This window comes from Phaethon lepturus, unplaced genomic scaffold, assembly GCF_000687285.1.
Source record: "Phaethon lepturus isolate BGI_N335 unplaced genomic scaffold, ASM68728v1 scaffold4351, whole genome shotgun sequence".
In the NCBI taxonomy this organism is placed as follows: Eukaryota; Metazoa; Chordata; class Aves; order Phaethontiformes; family Phaethontidae; genus Phaethon; species Phaethon lepturus.
Genome location: NW_010516807.1, coordinates 33879 through 39202, shown reverse-complemented (window position 1 = coordinate 39202; position 5324 = coordinate 33879).

Here is a 5324-nt window from a genome sequence, read left to right as displayed (position 1 = left end):
CCCCTCCCCTCATTTATTCCTCCCTGCCGCGATGCTGCCGGGTGGCCAGGACCGGCCCGGTTCGCTGCCGTGGGCAGCTCAGCAGGGCAGGGGGTGGTCCCGCTGAGGGGCAGGGATGCGGCAGAGGTGCCCGGCGCAGAGCCGCACCGCGCGGGCGCCAGCGGAACTACGGGGCATCGGCCCGCCCTGCTCCCTGGGTCCTGCAGGGCGCCAGGCCATCACCTCCTGGGCACTGAGGGACCTTCTAACACACACAGAGCGTTGCGTGGTATTCCCACGGTCACAGCTGGAGACGCTTTCGGCGGCAGGAGCCGAGTCCTGTACCTCCTCCGGACAAGGGGGGAGTCGCGCTGACGCTCGCTGCCCTCTCAGCTGAAGCTGGCACCCTTGGTGCGCCTGTGTGCCGGCCACAGCATCCACCTTCGCCCTGAGGAAGAGATTTTCCCCTTTGCTAAACTCTTCACACCTTCACCTTTTCACATGACCGACAGTAACAATCCCCAAGGAAGTGACCAGGCTGTCTCCAGCAGGTCCCGCATACCCAAAATTTCCTGCACTGAACCCACCTTCCAGTTTATGCCGAGTCTGCAGCAGGGCACGACACAGCAGGCTATTGCAACAGCAATGTCTCAAGGCTGCTGCACCATTTAGATCTGATTCTTTAATAAATGAAGAAGTGAGGCTTTAATAAGAGATAAGGGAGCCTCGGACTGCCTTGCTCAGACTAATCTTCTAATGGTTGAAAATGATAGACAAGCTGCTCCAATTTCTTATCTAGCATTTTGCTTTGAATTATTAATAACCAATTTGTACTTAATTTACTTAGTTCAGAAAATTAACTACATGTGTCACTGGTTCCAACATTTTTCATTTTTACTGCCTTCTGCATTGGCAAAGGGATAACTTCATATAAACCAATTAAAAGACAAAAACACACACACAACCTCCTGCCCTGGTTCACTCTCCTAACTCTCTGGAGTATATCCAGAAATATCAGATTCTAGTATTTGTACACTTCTTTGCTTCAGACTTCCTTAAACTACAACTTGGATTAATGATTACAGCTGGTAAAGGGATAGAACTGTCCTAATATCTAAAATAGTTTTCACAGGCTCTTGGACAAAAAGAAACATTTGGGGTTCAAAGGGACAGAATCTGCAATTTTGAGGGAAGAATGGAGGAGTTCCAAAACTTATCACTGTAATTAATTCACGTTATATATAAGTATTACAAAAATAAGTAAACACAAGACATATCTAAACTTCCCCGTCTCCTGGGAACAGGAGACATTCACTCCTTCCACGAGCAGGAACATTCACTTTATTGCATGTAATGATTTCTTTTGGGCATTTAAAAAATATTTTTCAAGGAATGTACCCTATTGGCATGGCTTCCTCAAAACATAATTTCTTTGCATAGAACATACTATTCTGCAGCGTAGTGTTAAAGTTCATCTCATTGAGTCAGGCTGATCATTTTCAAAAATAACAAATAACATTGATTCAGGAAAATAAATATTACTAGATTACAGAATCACAGAATCATTAAGGTTGGAAAAGACCTTTAAGATCATAAAGACCAACCATCAACCCAATACCACCATGCCCACTAAACCATGTCCTAAAGTGCCACGTCTACATGTTTTTTGAATACTTACAGTGATGGTGATTCCACCACCTCCCTGGGCAGCCTGTTCCAATGCTTGACCACTCTCTCGGTAAAGAAATTTTCCCTAATATCCAATCTAAACCTCCCTTGGTGCAACTTGAGGCCATTTCCTCTCGTCCTATCGCTAGTTACTTGGGAGAAGAGACCAACACCCATCTTGCCACAACCTCCTTTCGGGTAGTTGTAGAGAGCGATAAGGTCTCCTCTCAGCCTCCTCTTCTCCAGACTGAACAACCCCGGTTCCCTCAGCCACTCCTCGTTAAGACTTGTGCTCTATACCAAGCTAGTCTTAATCAAGCTAGTCTCCAAAAAGAAGATGAGATGAATGACATTTCAGTGACAGCTGTGAAACATCACAAACATTTCAATCCCAATTGTTTTGTTGAAAGTTTTTATGGAAAACCGTTTTGAGAAAAAGCTTGTTCTACCTTCACTTTCAAAACCCCAAACTGAACAAAGCCACTACTTCAACGCAGTTTTTCTTCAAATTTAATTATTTCACAAACATGTTGCCAAAATAAGGAAGCACAGCCAGAAATATACTTGCTTTTTAACTCACCAATTTTTAAGGAAACAGGATTTTCTGATAGGAACAACAACAACAAAAAAAAAGAGTATTCATTAATCTTAATTACGATGTCCAGATCCTAAAGGAGCTTATTTTTACAGTTCGGGGGCTCTGTTTGAATGAGAAAGCTGAGTCACCCAACCAAAGAGTTGCTGTTAAGGACAATAAGAAGTACCTGGGAACAGGAACAGTCGCAAGGATGACAAGTGTCTGAACCTGTAGCACACAGGAAGAGAAAACAGGGGAAACTGGAGGCTATAAATGGCCAGACAGACAGAGAGACAAAGGGTGAGATTTGTAGGCAAAGATGCTGAATTATGATAATTAAATTTAATGAAGGGGAACTATCAACACTGAAAAAGGGGTTTTACAGCCTTCTGACAGGTAGTAGTTAATTGGCCTTCTCCATCCTGCAGAGACAAGAGGAAAGGTGATTCAGAAAGATGCCTAGCACCGCTGCTAAAATTAGGCTTCAGCTAAATTTAGAGAACACATATATTAACGTCTCCATAAGGTGAGCCTGTAAAACTTTCCACAGATATACAAAATGCTTAACTGGGGAAGAAAACCAATCTATCAGCCCTTCCTCAGCCTCATCTGAAGAAGGACAAGAAACCAAAGGTGAGAAATTAATTTTATAGACACGCTCCAACTAGCTGTTCACAAACCATGTTGAGTACGAATTACACAGCAGCCATCACACAGTACAGAGCTCACTCTTAAAGAGGTTGCTTGAGTATTTTTGAGGGATCCTGGAAAGTCTTCCAAAGAAAACGCATTATGCTAAAATACTTCCACTGTCAATTCTGTGACATTTATAAATGTTGTTGTTTTCTTTATGTAGATACAATCACCAGAGCCTGAACTCCCGAGATAACGCAACAGTCAAGGCACTGGTAAACCCAGAACTCGGGAAATACCGCTTGGCTTTTAGCACCTCCAAAGCATGGTCCAGGATAAACTTAATCTGTTAAACTGTAACGCTGTTACAGAGTTAATTTGTAATCTGTTATTGTAATCTGCCAGAAACAGTCTGGAACCTGAAAATGCTGGGGCAGGACTCCTCACCCATTTTCCAGCCACTGGGGATTTTACGGCTGGCAGGGCTAAGGAGGCTCCTATGCGTTTCTCCGTGAAAATGCTCACCCAACACCCAAGATGCAGTGCAGAGGCACGGTGATGTTACCCACTTTGTTCTCTGTCCTTTCCTCATCACTGCTGGCACTCCATGTGCTTTTTGACCAGCAGAGATACTAAGCAAACATCTTTACAGAACAACCTTAATAAAACCTTCATCTATTTTATTCCTGAACGACTATAGGAAGAAGTATAATCCATGTTAGAGCTGCTCCTGATCTCGGGTAGACCCAGAGAGACCACCAGCCAAGAGCCTGACCAAGCTGCTTCTGCACATGTTCCGCCCAGGAAAGGTGCCCGGAGCCAGCAGGCAGAGCTTCGCCTCCGTCCATTCTGCTCACCACCACGCAGCACGGCGCAACTGGCAGGGACAGGGACCCAATATCCAGAACAAGGGAAACATCAGCCCACTCAGACCATCTAGTTCAGTGCTTCTCTATGCTCACAGTAAAAAGATTTTACAGTATCTAACCTGATTCTTTCCACTGCAGCTGAAGACTAAACTCTCCGAGCAGAGACCTTATCAACCTGAATGGCCTGGAAAGTTTTCCCAGTGTTTGTCATTCATGTGCAGGCGCAAGGTACATTTGCATGATGTCTGCCCTTTTTGTAACAGCGTGCCAGTTCTGACTCACGTTCTGCCCATGATCTGCCTGTAAAGCGGAGTTGTTTTCCAAAGAATTGCTACGCAGTCAGTTTGTTTCTTCTCCTGAGCTTGTGCATTTAGTTTTTCTTCTCTCAGTTGCAACACCTTGTACTTCCCCTGCTGAACTGCATTCTTCTGCCTTCAGATCTTTCAAAAAATGTATCATTATCGTTGGGATCATGACAACCTCCAGTGTACTACCTGGCTCTCCCAAACAGTGTCACCTACGAATGTAAAGAGCAAACTCTCTCTTCCATTCCCCAGGTCACTAATGAACATACCAAATAGACAAGACTTGGAACAGATGCTAGCAGAATCACGCCCACTACTAATAGTAATTCTTCCACATCATAATTCATCCATTCTCACTGTGAATTGTGCTTAAAGGAGAAAAAATAAAAAAATCCACTTAGTACCTGTACACATGCAGCCTTCTTCAAACTACCATCGCTTGCAAATGAAAGTACATGACAGCATCAGGAGTGACATGTAAATGAGGAGCAAAAGAATACGTTCACAGGTATCACTAAACCTATGCATGGCCTTAGACACATTATCTGATCTCCATGTCGCCTCATCTGTCGCTCCATAAAAAGAGACTGCAAGTACTATCAGTTTAAGAACCGGTATTATTACTATGCTGGTGAACATCCTTTTAATCCAAATTACTCGTAGTAATTATTCCATTGAAATTTTGCATTGCATAATTACATACACATGTATTTGTATAACTAATAGTTATACAAAAATGAATTACATAGCCTTTGTTTCTGTAACTGTCAATGCTTTATGACAAATGAAATCTGAAAGTCTCTTTGGGGTTTACGGTCTCTCAGGTACAAACTCTGGCATAACACGCAGCAATCAACATTTCATATATGTTTCTTCCCAAAAGCCAGAAAGTTCCTTATTCTAATGACAGCATCAACTATGATACTTTTTGGACAATTACACTAACAGGTGGGCCAACTTGCAGAAGAATTCATAAGGATGATACTTCTCACCCAGCAAATGCAAAGTGCAATGAAGAGCTATAAAAGACAGAAGAAAATGTTTCAAGCAGCAATTCAGATCAATGTGGATCATACCTTGAAAATACAGGGCTGCTGAAAACTTGGTGTACTGTAAGAGAGAACAAAGCAGAGAGCTCAAATCAAGTGATCCTTCTAAATAAGCCTGACAAGCTTTTATTACAAGAAAACTGAATTAAGCAAAAACCGGAGATCAGTGCTTTATCTGACATTTGGGATTTTAACAGACTGAGAAATAGGAAGACATTTCCAGAAAGAATAACATGTAAGGTCA